The sequence below is a fragment of the Apodemus sylvaticus genome, chromosome 8 (genome assembly GCF_947179515.1).
Source record: "Apodemus sylvaticus chromosome 8, mApoSyl1.1, whole genome shotgun sequence".
Taxonomy (NCBI): Eukaryota; Metazoa; Chordata; class Mammalia; order Rodentia; family Muridae; genus Apodemus; species Apodemus sylvaticus.
In genome coordinates this window covers 105794652-105807579 of record NC_067479.1, presented here as the reverse complement: position 1 = coordinate 105807579, position 12928 = coordinate 105794652, and the positions used below count along the sequence as shown (strand labels likewise).

The following is a 12928-nucleotide window of genomic DNA, read 5'->3' as shown; positions in this document are numbered from 1 at the left end:
ATTTGCAGCACAGACTTTGAGCCTGTGGCTGCCCTTGGCAACATTATAAAAAAGTTAGTGATGGTAACAATCTTTACAAGAGAAATTAAAGCAGTTCTCTTTTTTGGAGTGTGTCTTTGAAGGATATGGTCATCCAAGTCAAAGCAGAAGACATGTCATAGACTTTGGCTCAAAGTCTTTTCAGTTTTTGTTGACTGATCTTGATGTAATTATTCTTGATGACACATCAGGACAAGTAAAAATTTACACTCCCAGACTCTTTCTGGATGTCCAGCAGCGATTGGTGTGTCTCTGAACATGTCTGAATACTGCACTCTTGCTGAGCCAGACAATAGATGTATTTAAGTCCTATTCACTCTGAAAATAAGGGAAGAAAATGCAGCCCATGGTACCCATGACTATTAGGGATGAGATGCAATAGTGGTGAATTTGCTGTGCACCCTCAGTGCTCTTCCTACAGCAATAATCCACAAGGGACATCATGTCCTTGTCTGTGCCATGTTCTTGATTTTGATAGAGTATTTCATACCTAAGGAAGGAAGGGGGAAAGGCCGGGTAAGAATTTGTCAGTTCTGCTGTCCCTCTCACACCAGCTCTACTCATCTGGACAATCCAACAGGACCTATCAGCTGAGGTCAAAACCTGCATCCCCAGGTGTCAAAGAACACCTGGGCTTGGATTTTTTTCTCAGCTTTTAAAAACTAAAAGAACCCAGGCAGTGGTGGCACATGCTTTGACCCCAGCACTGGGAGGCAGAGGTAGGCTGATTTCTGAGATCAAGGCCACCCTGGTCTACAAAGTGAGTTCAGGGATGGCCAGGACTACAGAGAGAAACCCTGTCTCAAAAAAACCAAAAAAAAAAAATAAATAAATAAAAAATAAAAAATAAAAAATAAAAATATAAATTTAAAAAAAAGTGCAAGACACTGAACTAGAATTTAGCAAGACACCACATTTGTCCAATAGTCCAGGTAGATGATAAGGAATAATAACATTGTAGCAATGTCTGAATCTGAGTTCAAGAGAGATGTGAACAACCTAGAAACCCACAGGGATGCCTTATGGGAAACCTGCCAAGAATTGAAGTGAAGACTGTGATTATTTCTCCAGTGCAGCAACCTGCCTGGGTTTCACTTGTCAAACCCTCTATCTACAAATATCCAGAGAAATCATATCACATGAAATCCCTGGGCACTATAGATCCTATACTCAGCACAAGTGTGCTAAATTAAAATATTCCCAAAACTACGCACTGAACTTTAAACATGGTGGTCATGAAGAGACAAAACACCACCCCAGTAGGTCTATGACTATTATAGGGTCCACTACCAAACAGGCAAAATATTTGTGTTCACACAATACAAACATAGTATACTTCAATAACTTATTTAGTTGTCCAGTGAATGCTAATATAAAAATCTCTTAGGATGAATTGGGGGTAAAAAAATAAATCTTGAGTAGGAGAAGTGCATAGTGGGGATAACATATAGACAGCTCAGTCAGTGATGTGCTTTCCCCTTATAAAGCCCAATGGAAATCAGGTGTCTTGGCCTATTATCCAATCTGGCTTAGGAAGTTCCCAAGGCAGGGAAGAGTATGCTTTTTTTTCCCCAGTAAAGGATCCCATCTTGGTGGTGGACTCGCATCTCAATCTTGGTCATTGTTTCAGACTTGTCCCAATGTAAACAGCTTCTTCCAGTAGGAGCTCCCTTTACCATCACCTAACTAACTTGGTGTCCAAAGGTATGAGCCCATAATAATAGGAAATCTCTATGAGTAGGATTGAAAGGAACAGTTTCCCCACATGAGTGATTGTGTCTGGGATATTTTGAGTAAGATAAGGCTGACTGTTTGAAGGCCTAATGCTTACATGAATTATCTCAAACTGGAAACATAGAAAGGCTGAAACACATAAGTACAATTTCTCTCTTTAGCTGATAATCTTCTGGAGTTTCTCCTTCTGTACAAACATGCACACACACACACACACACACACACACACTTGTGTATAAAAGCATCCATACCACAAATACTTGAAAAATCACCTAGTATTATACAAACATAGAACTTAAGTATAAACACGTTCAGCCACAGCTGTTTCAAACACACACAGACACAGACACACAAACACAAAAATCAATGAAAATGTTCCTCTGATCCAGCACACTTCCTGTTGCATGAGCAAGTTGTGGGACCTACCATGAGTATAAGGAAGGCTCTGAGACTCTGGCAGGCTTTGTGGCCCTGACCTGTACCTTTCTGCTCTTCAAGAACTTTATCTATGCAGATACTTGCTGGTCCTACAAGTAAGTTACAAGCCCTGCAAGGAAAACCTGGACAACACAACACCAAATTCCCAAGAAAGAGATATCGAAGAAAAGCCCACAGCAAGCCCCATGATGACTCCTCAGTTTCTTCACATAACCTACACTGGTTCCTTCATAGAAGACCTTGGAAGCATCAGAGAAAGACAGTGACTTTGGATCTTTACTTAGAAACTTTTCAACACATAACAGTTTGTGTGATATTGAATCATCCTCAATATCAGTCAAAGGCAAGCTCTTGAAATAACCTTCTGAGACATTTCTGAAATGCAGCACTCTGCACAATTATGAGGGGGAATCTACCCTGAAACAAAGCCATGCCCATAATACAGGTAGAAAAACAATGGCAGCAATGGGACGCACTGTAGGATTCTGGGCATGCTCATGCTGAAGCCAATAAGACAAACCAGAATCACACAGGAGGATAACTCTATGCATGGACAGTGAAGAAATCTAATACTTATTTTTAAAATAGTTGTATTGTTTAACAATTTGGTGAAACAATAAAAGAGAGAGAGATCCACCTGATAGTGAACAGGAGAAGGAAAAACTACTGGCTAGTACAAAACAGGAAGTGTCAGGTTTATGGAGAGACCTAGGCTCAAAGAATAGACAAATTCAGATGTCATTCATTGACCCTCCCAACATACCGAAAAAGATAAAGGTCGGTAGGAGCATGCATACACACACACACACACAAGCATAAACAAAATAAAAATCATAAGTGAACATAAAACAGTGAGTCATTCTAGAGGAACAAGAAATTTATAGAAAGCAGAAGTTCCAAGTGTGTCCCACAACTCTGCTATGCTTCCTAGAGGAATAAAAAACCCTGGAGAACACACTTCTTCCTCATAATTGGGGGTAAAAAGAGGAGCAATTTTTTCTAAAAGCCTCAAATCTCGCATACCAAACCTCAACTTTTGAGAAGCTTTTGCCACATGCCTGGTCATCCAGCCAGCTCCAGACTTAAAGGCCCAGGGACAACCTCCCCAGCAGCACTCAAAGAAAACAGGATTGACAAGCTGCTACTCAGGCTCTGTTAATGTGACCAAAGGTCTATGAAGCCTGAAGAAACCATCTTGAGATAGCAGAGAAGGGGAGGGGAAAGAACAAAAGCTGACAAAAGACAACAGTGATATCCACTCACTTGTCAATTCCACTCTGTTCTCATCCCTGCAAATCACTTCCTGCCTGCAATCTCACATGATCACTGCAAAGCAAAGGAGCGACAGGCCTTTACTTCTTCTCCAAAGCTCTGTGCTATTCTAAAGGAGGACTCCAGCACAGCACCCTTCAAACTTAAGGGCATGCAGTGGTGTGCTGTGTAGTCCACCTATCTCCATTAATGAACTGCAGATTCTAGTAGAGTAGGAGCAGGTGCTTATAAACACACAGTTTCTCTAAAAGGCCTACCTCCTCAGAAAAACTTGGAAATGATCACATAAATGAACACTAGGATGAGACACAAGGGAGTGTTTGGGGAAGTTGGGAGACAGTTTCATTAGTGTGTCTATGTTTTTGGTTAGCCATGAGGGCAAACTGCCTCTGATGCCTCATCCTACCTGCTGCTCCTTGGCACAGGGGAAATCGATGGTCTTGCTGGCCTCCTCACAGAACCTCTTTTCTTCCCCAAAGTAGGCTTGTGGTTCAGCCTGCTCCACCAGCAGCTTATTGTTCTCATGCAGCAATATCCTTACATTCTCCTTCTGCTGTGAACATGCATTCAGGACGTGGTAGTGCCTGGTGCTGATTGACAAATAAAACAGGGCGAGTTTCTGTATCAGTTTCTGTTTGCCTGCCAGTCCTCCAAGTTCTCTGATCCCTGCAATTCCCTGTTCCCCAGAGACCAAGTCTAGTGTCCAGAGTATACATATCAGCACCAAATTGAGGCAGGTCAAATTCAGAGACTTGTGTAATGTGGCTAACATTCCACAAGACTCAAATACTTTGGAAATCCCTGATACCTAGAGTGTTTCATAAACATCACAGAACAGGAAATGTTCCTCATGGGTGCTTCTGTGTCCATGGTACTAGGAAACCATCAGCACTAGAGGACAAATCCTCTCTGAGAAAGGAGACAAGACCCAACAGGTATACGATCTTTCCATTTTTGTCAGGGACCCAGATCTTTAAATCTCCTGGTAGAACCTTAGAGGTTGAGGTTTGCCTTATATTTCCAATACGATGGAAATGTTTTCTATGTAGAGGATCCTGAATTTGGAAGAATAAAGAGTGGATGGTCCCTGACTAGTGCTGGGGTCGCGGCTGTGTCAATGACTCACCTGTAGGAATACTTATCTTCTATCACCTCCTTGTACTTCTCTATGGCATCACTTATTGACTGCTTCATTTTTTCCATATCCATCCTTGTCTTCTCGTGTTGTGATTTAATGATGTCGAATTCAACATTCATCCTGTGTTAGGGCATGACCAAAGGAGCAAAAACGTCCACTGAGATATGAATTCAAGAATCATGTACAAACAAATGGTTCTGGTAAAAGTGATGGTCAGCATGTAGAAAAATACAAATAGAGGATTTCTTATGTCCTTCTACAAAAGTCAAGTCCAAGTGGATTAAGAACCTCCACAAAAAAACAGGTAGACAGAGATTTATAATGGAGAAACTGGGGAAGATCCTCAAACACATGGGCACAGGGGAAATTTTCCTGAACCAAACACTAATGGCTTGTGTTCTAAGATCAAGTAGCAACATATGGGACCACACATATATATACTATTCAAGAAGAGAGACTCCGGAGAATCAAATAACACTATTAAAAATGGGGTACAGACATAAACAAAAAAATTCAACTGACAAATATTTAATGGCCAACAAGCACATAAATAAATGTTCAATATCCTTAGTCATCAGGGAAATGTGCATCAAACCAACCATGCGATTATACCTCATAGAAGTCAGAATGGCTAAAATAAAAAACTCAGGTACCACAGATGCTGGATGGGATTGTGGAGAAAGAAAAACACTCTTCCATTGTTGGTAGGATTACAATCAGTTACAACCACTCTGGAAATCAGTCTACCAGATCCTCAGAAAATTGGACATTCTAAACCTGAGGACACATCTGCACCACTCCTGAGCATATTCCCAAAGATACTCCCACATACAACAAGGACACATGCTACACTATGTTCCCAGCAGCCTAATTTATAATAGCCAGAAGCTGGAAAGAACCCAGATGTCCTTCAAAAGGGGAATGGATACAGAAAAAGTGATAGAGATACACAATGGAGTACCTCTCAGCTAATAAAAATATGAAATCAAGAAATTCTTTGGCAAATGAATGGTACTAGAAAATATCATCCTCAGTAAGGAACATACATGGTATGCACTCACTGATATGTAGATATAAGCTGAAAACATTCATATAACCAAGGTACAATTCACAAAACACATGAAGCTCAAGAAGGAAGACCAAAGTTTAGCAGATTCAGACCTTCATAGAAATTGGAACAAAATAATCACCAGAGCAAATATAGAGATAAAGTATAGAGCAGAGACTGAAGGAAAGGCCATGTCAAGACTGCCCTACATAGAGATTCATCCTGTATACAGTTCCATACCCAGATTCTATTGAAGATGCCAAGAAATGCTTGCTGAAAGGCGTCTCATATAGCAGCCTCATGAGAGGACCAGCCACAGCCCTACAAATACAGAGGCAAATGCTCATAGCCCAACATTGGACTGAGAATCTACTGAGAGATGGAGGAATTAGAGAAAGGACTGTGGAGCTGAAGTGGTTTCCAACCCATAGAACTGCAACATCAACCAACTGGACACCCCAGAGCTCCCAGGGATTAAGTCGCCAACAAAGGAGTACACATGGCTCCAGCTGCATATGTATCAGGGGATGGCCTTGTCAGATATAAATGAGAGGAGAGGTCCTTGGTTTTATGAAGGCTCAATTGATGCTGTAGTTTAGGGGTGGGTGTGATGAACTAGGAACAACCTCAGGGAAGCAGGAGGAAGGGAGATGGGAGAGATGGTTTCTGTAATAGAGGAAAACAGGAAGGGGATAACCTTTGAAATGTAAATAAAGAAAATATCAAATAAAAATAATCTTATATGAAAAAAGGTTGTATTCTGGAGTACCCATACCAATTATATACCACATACTTGTTCCTTCAAAGTGGGCTCTATTGGTACTGAGTTAAACTTATTTTCCTGGGTACAAAACAGGAGAGACAGGGGACCAAATGGAGCGAACTGACATTCAAGAGATCTCAGGATGAGCCTGTAGGAACAGACTAGTTCTCTGAGAAGTTTCCATTAAACTATATCAAAGGCTTCAGTCCAACAAACATATGTGAGGATTTTCTCATATTTTAAAGACAGGGATTCTCAATTCTGGTTCCTATTGCTACATGAATTACCAGAGGTCATAGCTAGTATTTACAGGGGAGAGGCTTTCTAAAACCTACTTACCAAGGAGATTCTTATGTGACACCAAGATAAACACAAGAAGCAAGGGGATCAATTTGGGAGTCTATGGAATCTATGTAAACAGTGAATCAGACAAATGTTCAGACCCCAGGAAAGGTCTGACAGCACCAGATCCTGAACAAAACACACACAACCCCATTCACACACACAAACATATTAGAATGCCAAATCAATCCATGGAGCTCCCATATTCTCAGAGTATAATGAACAAAATCAGAGTAAACCAGTTATGACATGAAGCCATTGCATTCACACACTAAGAGGCATCAGTTGTGACCATGTCCTTCTAGCTGTTTATAGAACCAATCAGACTCCAAGCACCTCAAGGTCAAATACAATAGAGGATGACCATAAACATATAGCACATGCCTTATCCTACAATTCAACAGCTGTAATGACTTCTTAAAATGCATAATGAAAGATGATACACTCCAATCATGGGAGGAAATGAGGGTTAACACAGAGGGCACAATACAGTCAACAGGGTACTAAATGTAATTACTATCTGTAGTTCAAATTATTATAATTGTAAAGATCCAGGATTCGACAAAGTTCTTCCTTCTCAAAGCGCATCTTACTGATATCAAAATTCAATGCTTCTAATTTATTGTTTGGTTTCATCTGATTAGTTATGCTTGAATTTTGGGGTTTTGTTTTCCTACCAGACCCTGAAAATAGATAAACACAAATGAATTTGCATAGTGATGGCCCAGGGCACTGGACCATTTGAGGACCAAAAAGAAGGTTAAGGAAGCACAAAGCTAGAGACAGGGTGAATCCCTGAAAGAGTAGAAAAGCTATGTTTAAGCTAGTTTGCTAAGCTACCTCCCTCCTTCCAACCACAATTGTCAGACATATGCCATACTCCCAATTACAGGCACCCTTGTCCTGGAAACTGTAAGCATCCTCAGACGAAAATATCTGAGGAACATTGTCAGCTCATATCTGATGCTATGCAGATAAATCCTAAAATTCAACTGCTTAGCATCATCAAGCCCTAATGATTTGTGTTCAAACCCAAAGTGTCTGAGACCTTAACACATGACCAGGCCATCCTCCTCTCTTCTTCAGAGACTGATGTATCCTACAGTAATCTAGAGGATGAAGTGCTTCAACTCCCTACCATGAAGAGATACGTTGTGATCCTCAAAGTGTCTTCAGTGACACTCCAAAGGAAATTAAATAGCTTCCATAAAAGTAGAAGCTGCAGGCATGTCAGTTCCTGGCACTGTGTCAAATTAATCATCAGAAATTTTTGATTCTTGTTATGCAACTGAGAAAGTTCAAGATTCCTGCCTGTAAGACCTACTCCTGAAGTTCAAACCTACCTATTCCTGAAAGTTCCCCAATTCTGCCCAGGACTCACTATGCCTTTGCCAAAAAGAATTCATTCTTCCTGTTCTACAAGACAGGTTGCTGGATTCCTTCTGACTTGGTCCAGTGTCTCCTTGATCACGATTCTCCATTTGAAATAGCCTCCGCAGCCTCGAAAACATGGCTGTTTGTGAATACAACAGGCACTGAATGATATCCCACAAGCAGTTGACATCACAGAAGATTCTAGTTCTCTCCTAGATACAGGAGAATGTCCATGGAAGGCATTACTGATGATGTCACTGGGAACTGCCATGACCTGCTTGTTAATAAGCTCTCCTCAAATTGACCAATTTCTGGGCTGCCCTTTCCTAGAGCCTCTAATTTGAGCCAGAGGACACCCTTTGGCAACCTCTCCTTGCAAAGCTAGAGATTCCTCTCTGCTTAATTAGAAGTCAAGTGCTTTTGATAGGGAGAGTTAGTTAGGACCCTCGGCATAAGAGATTGTTAGCACCCAAATCTGTAGGTCCAATGGATGTGGAAGATTTTTGTCAATAATAAATAGTCTATCTGAGTCAATTCATATGACATACAGTACGATTCCCCAGGTTTACCCTTTTTGCCAGATGCCAGTATCTTCCTACTTTACCTTTAATTCTATCAAACCTGGTTAATATTTTCTTAGAGTGCATTACTTTATTGTCTGCATAGACATAACCATGCATTTCACAAAATCTCTTGTTTACACTGTTATCTACTTCAAGTATGAATCCCTTTACTTTGGAACAGAGGGGCTCAAATGCAGGGAAAATATAAAAGGGTAAACTTTCTGCCCCTTCTTCAAAATATTAACTTGCACATCCTCCATTTGTCAAATATGACCAGACAATTAAAGCAGGCATCAGTGAGCCATGGTCAACCTGTACTGCATGGCTACATTGTAGCCTCACAGCCAACACATCTCCAATATCTGTCTATCCTGAATTGCCAAGTCCAGGCATGAGGATGTAGGGGCTGTACCATGATACTATACTCACAGCAAAATGAGAGTCGGGAAATTGGGCAGGGAGTGGAATGGCCTGAGTTCAGTTTAAACCTCAATTTTAATGGGTCCATATGTTCAGGAAGGAGTCCCTTGGGCATTGTTATCTGTGGATGCTCCATACTTTTCCTGAGTGTGTTGAATCTGTGCAATAATGCCAACTAACCTCACAGATGTAATTGTGAAAAAATCATGTATATCTTTTGCAGGAAGTCATCTGCCTTTGACTATCACCTTGAGGCACAGAATATCACTCTGCAAAGCTGAAAAAGAGGAGGGAGATTGTTGAAGCTGAGAACTTGAGGGCCTTTTCTTCCCTATAGGGCACTAATTTTTCTACTGTTATTTTTCCATTGCTCTTTCACTAATGGTGTCTTGGCTGTTTCCTTGCATAAAGGAACCTGCATGCCCCAACAAGGGTCCAACTACAAACAATCCCCTTTTTTTAATAAGAAAATGATTCTTGCAGAATTATGCCATGGCAGCAGGAAAGTCAACTGGGTTGTTCCTAGGTCCAGCTCTCCTGGTACAGTAGTAAAGTCCTGAGGTATTTGGGAAAAGGAAGCAGCACACATTTGGCATAGATCTCTGTGATTTTAATCTTACATTTCAAATGTTATCACCTTTCCTGGTTTTCAGTACAGAACATTCCTCTCTCATGCCCCCTCCAACTGCTTCAATGAGGGCGCTCCCCACACACCCACACACTGATGCCAGCCCACCTTGGCTTTCCCAGAAACGATGGCATTGAGTCTTTACAGAACCAAGGGCCTCTTCTTCCATTGATGTCCGACAAGGCCATCCTCTGATACATACAAGCTGGAGCCATGTGTCACTCCATGTGTACTCTTTGGTGGGTGTTGAAGTCCCTGAAAACTCTGGGGTGTCTGGGTGATTGATATTGTTGTTCTTTCTAGAAACAACCCATTTTGGCTCCTTCAGTCCTTTCTCTCTCCTCCATTGGGGACTCTATGCTCAGTCCAAAGGGTGGCTGCTATAGCAGACTACTGTCAAAAAGCACTTCTTGGCTCCCTCCATAATGTCTGGGTTTGGTGTCTGGATGTGGGATGGGTCCCAAAGTGGGAAGTCTCAGGATGTCCTTTCCTTCTGTCTCTGCTCCATACTTTGTCTCCATATGTCCTCCTGTGACTCCTTCTGAGATCTACTTTGACTTCTTTCTTCAGAGACCTGAAGTTCTTCTGAAATAGTTCTTTCACTTTCTTGGTTAGTCACCCCAACGTATCTCATATTATTTGTGAAGGGTGTTGTTACCCTAATTTCACTCTCAGCCTCTTTATCTTTTTACTAGAGAAGACTACTGATTTGTTTGAGTGGATTTTATTTCCAGCCACTTTGTTGTTTATCAAGTTCAGAAATTCTCTAGTGTAGCCAGGCAGTGGTGTTGCATGCTTTAATCCCAGCACTTGGGAGACAGAGGTAGGAAGATTTCTAAGTTCAAGGCCAGCCTTGTTTACCAAGAGAGTTACTTCTAGGACAGCCAGGGCTATGCAGAAAAAACCTGTATCAAAATAAACAAACAAACCAAAAATCTAAAGGAATTCTCAGGTGGTCAGCAGCTTCTGACAATTGACTTGCTGCTGAACCCTATGTTTGAATAACAGGAAGCAGATGAACCCTAAATTTCAATTACTGAATAGCTAAAGAAGCTGAGAAGGAGGGCAACCTGTAGGAGGATCAGCAGTTTCAATAAACCTGGGCTATTGAGATCTCTCAGACACTGGAACACCAACCAGGCTGCATACAACACATGTTAAGGGGCCTCCAACACATATAGAGCAGAGGACTGTCAGGTCTGGGTTTAGACAGAGAAGATCCACCTAACCCTCAAGAGTCTAGAGGCAACAGCAAGTTTAGAGGTATGGTGAGCTAGTGTCGGGGCATGAAGACAACATCATAGACACAGGGGAGTAGTTAGGAAATATGAGATGTGCTATAGAGGTACAGGGAGAAAAATAGAGAGTTTAAAATAAGTAAAGAAAACAGAGGAATTCTGTGTTGGAATTTTTGGGTGACATAAGTATACTATCCTATCATCTGCAAATAATGATATTTTGACTTCTTCCTTTACAAATTGTAACTGTGTGACCTTCCTCCATCATCTGATTGATCTGGCAAGGACCTCAAGGTCTATTTTGAATAGGTAGGGACTGAGAGGGCAGCCTTGTTTAGTCCCTCATTTTAGTGGAATTGCTTCCAGTTTCTCTCCATTTAGTTTGATGTTGGCTACTTTTTGTTGTATATTAGTATTACTATGTTTAGGTATGGGCCTTTATTTTCTGATATCTCCAAGACTTTCCTCAAAAATAGATGTTGAATTTTGTCAACTGCTTTCTCAGCATCTAATGAAATGGTCATGTAGTGATTGTCTTTGAGATTGTTTCCATTCCTGCACACTGGGATGAAGTCAACTTGAGAATGATGAATGATCTTATAGATATGTTCTTGGATTTGCTTTGGGGGAATTGTATTGTGTAATTTCAAACCAATATACATAAACAAAATTGGTGTGAATTTCTCTTCGTTGGGGCTTAGTGAGATTTTGGTTTAAGCATGAATGTGGCTTCATAAAACAAACTGAGTAGTGTTCTGTCTGTTTTTATTTTGTCAAACATTTATAAGAGAATTGTAAGAGAATTGTAATAGGTCTTCTTTGAAGGTCTGAGAGAATTCTGCACTAAACCTATCTGTTCCTGGGTTTTTTGTGGTTGGGAGACTTTTGATGACTGTTTCTATTTCTTTATGGGTAAGGGGACTGTTTTGATGGCTTATCTGATCCTTTTGTAACTTAGTAGCAGGTATGTGTCTATGAAACTGTCCATTTCATCAAGAGTTTCCAGTTTTGTTGAGTATAGGCTTTTGTAATAGGATCTGATGATTTTTTGAATTTTCTTTGTTTCTGCTGGTATGTCTCCATTTTCTTTTCTGATTGTGTTAATTTGGATACTGTCTTTGTATCCTTTGATTAATGTGGCTAAGGGTTTTTTTATCTTGTTCATTTTCTCAAAGAACCAGCTCCTGATTTGTTTGATTCTTTGTATAGTTCTTTTTTTCCATTGGTTGATTTCAGCCCTGCATTTGATTATTCCCTACCATCTACTCCTCTTTGGTGTATATGTTCATTTTTGTTCAAGAGCTCTCAGATGTGCTGTCAAAGTGCTAGAGTATGCCCTCTACAGTTTCATTTTGGAGGCAATTAGAGCAATGAGTTTTCCTTTTAGCACTGCTTTTCTTTGTGTTCCATAAATTTGGGTGTATTGTACCTTCATTTTCATTAAATTCAAAAAATTCTTTAATTTCTTTCAAGATTTCATCCTTGATGAAATAATATAGAGTAGAGAGCATTGTTCAGCTTCCATGTATATGTGGGCTTTCTTCTTTTGTTGTTATCATTGAGGAGCAGCCTTCGTCCATGGTGATCAGATAGGATGCATCAGATTATTTCAGTTTCCTTGTATCACTTGAAGCCAGATTAGTGACCTATTATGACCAATATGCTCAGTCTTGCAGACAGAAAAATGAGGTGCTAAGAAGGAATATGTTTTGTTTTGGATGAAATGTTCCTTAGATACCTGTTAAATCCCTTTGATTTATAACTTCTTTTAATTTTACTGTGTCTCCACTTAGTTTCTGTTTCCATGATCTGACCATTGATGAGAGTGGGGTCTTAAAGGCTCACACTATTATTGTTTGAGGTTCAGTGTGTACTATGAGCTTAAGTAAAGTTTCTTCTATGACTATGGGTGCCCTTTCATTTGGAGCATA

General features: G+C 40.5%; 1 pseudogene; it reads right to left on the bottom strand.

Moving 5' to 3' along the window:
• Positions 1-352: 352 nt before the first annotated feature.
• LOC127690832 (uncharacterized) lies at positions 353-8285 on the bottom strand (annotated as a pseudogene).
• Between the last annotated feature and the right edge of the window lie 4643 nt (positions 8286-12928).